At 61.4% G+C, this 1810-nt stretch overlaps 1 protein-coding gene across 1 annotated transcript in view; it reads left to right on the forward strand.

Annotated features, from left to right (window-relative positions):
• MYOM3 (myomesin 3) overlaps positions 1-1810 on the forward strand; it is a 76697-nt gene that overhangs the window by 1365 nt on the left and 73522 nt on the right. The window lies entirely within an intron of this gene.

Below are 1810 nucleotides of genomic sequence, written 5' to 3' on the forward strand. Positions count from 1 at the left end.
GGGAGAGGCGCCTTGCCCCTCAGGGGCCGTGCAACAGCAGGCTGAGGCTTGGGAGGCAAGTGGCCACATGGTAGGACTTCAAGCCCCAGCTTTGCCCACCCCCCCACACACACACCATAGGGCAGGGGGGGTGCTCTCACCAGCCCTCACCCTACAGACCCCTCCCCGCCCGGCACACACAGCATCTGGGAGGAGGGCAGGGGAGGCTGTGCTCCTGAGGCTTAATCCTGAGCTCAGTCAGCGCTTTAAAAAGAACCGATGGCTCATCCGCTAAAGCAGGCGTCTGGTTTCGGGGAGGCCCAGGAGGTCAGGGATGGGGGCCAGGCCCACCCACTGTGCTAACTGGGACGGAGCGGGGAAGGGAGCCAGCCACTGGCTCCAGGGAACGTGAAACCGCCGTGGCTGGGGCCAGGGCCACGGTGTCCCGGGAAAGCCGCCCCCCACCCCCACCCCCAGGTGGTACCTACAGCTCTCCTCTTGGCCGTGAGGAGCAAAGAGCAGGAGACAGCCATTCTCTGGGTGAGGCAGACCCTCTTCCTCGGGGCGACCGGATGGGAACCCATGGGTGCTGCCCTGTTATGTTCAGCCGAGGTCAGGGCATGAGGCCAAGGAAGCTTCGGGGCAGCCGTGGCCCCAGCAACACCCCTCAGTGGTCCAGTCTCTCTTGGAGGGTCTTTGCGACACACAAAAGGAACAAACCTTCAGGAACTGGGAGGCCTCAGTAAGTGCCCACCAGGGGTGGCATATGGCACCTGAGCCCCTGACACCCCACACAGGCCTCAGGCCCAGGGTCCCGGGGAGGCCAGTGGGCCCTCTTGCCATGAACTTAGAGACGTGGTCACTCAGGTGCCCTGTTCACACCAGGTCAGAACACACACACACACACCCCTGGGGGGGCGGGGCCAGGACCCCCAAAGCTGGGCCTTATGGAAGCAGGCAGCACCGGGCTGAAGTGTTAGTCTCGTCTGCTTGCTTCTTCCTGTCCAAGGTCTGCATCAGGTCCAAGCCGGGCAAGGACCCTCCCAGGTCAGAGGCCTGCCCCCCAGAACCCCCACCTGGAGAGCATGTCAAAGCCGTTCAGGGAACTCTCCAAGCATCCCAGAGCCTCGGCCTCAGAGGGCCTCAGGGGGGCACGGACCCACCTCTGGGAGGGGACTTGGCACAAGAACCCACGGCAGCGAGCGCGAGACTCCTCACCTCTCTTGGGTTCGCTCCCTGATCCCCGAGCCTCTTTCAGACCAATTTGACCCAACCCCACTGGGCACCACCTGGGGCCCAGACCTGAGCCTCGGGAATACGAGGGGGACCCCACTCCACTGTGACCCCCTTACAAGAAGAAAGGCCATGTGGCCCACTGTGTCCCAGCCTCGGCCCAGGCCTGGCCCTGCGTAGATATGTGGCGTAGAGGTCCAGAGAGCTGAGTGGGGCCTGCGGAGTGGCCTTGGGCAAGCACCTCCCCTCCTCACAGGGGAAGTGGCTGATGACAGTGCCACCGTGTGATTTGGATTGTTGCAGGGACGGGAACGATGCATCTGAAAACTCCTAACATGCGGCCTGGCCCACATTGAGCACGTGCTGTGGTGACTTTTAATTCATTTACAACCTTGTTGAAGGTCAAGGTGCACAGATAGGAAGTAATTAAATGGTGAGAGGAGGCATTGTTTGAGTCAGAGCTAACTTGTCAAGTCCAGATACAAAGTACAAAAGGAATTAGAGGAGGGGAAGTCTAAGTCAGCGGTCGCCAACCTTTCGGACCTCATGGACCACCAGTGTCCACGGACCACCGGTTGGCGACCACTGTTCTAAGTGG

Source organism: Myotis davidii, unplaced genomic scaffold (assembly GCF_000327345.1).
Source record: "Myotis davidii unplaced genomic scaffold, ASM32734v1 scaffold149, whole genome shotgun sequence".
Taxonomy (NCBI): domain Eukaryota; kingdom Metazoa; phylum Chordata; class Mammalia; order Chiroptera; family Vespertilionidae; genus Myotis; species Myotis davidii.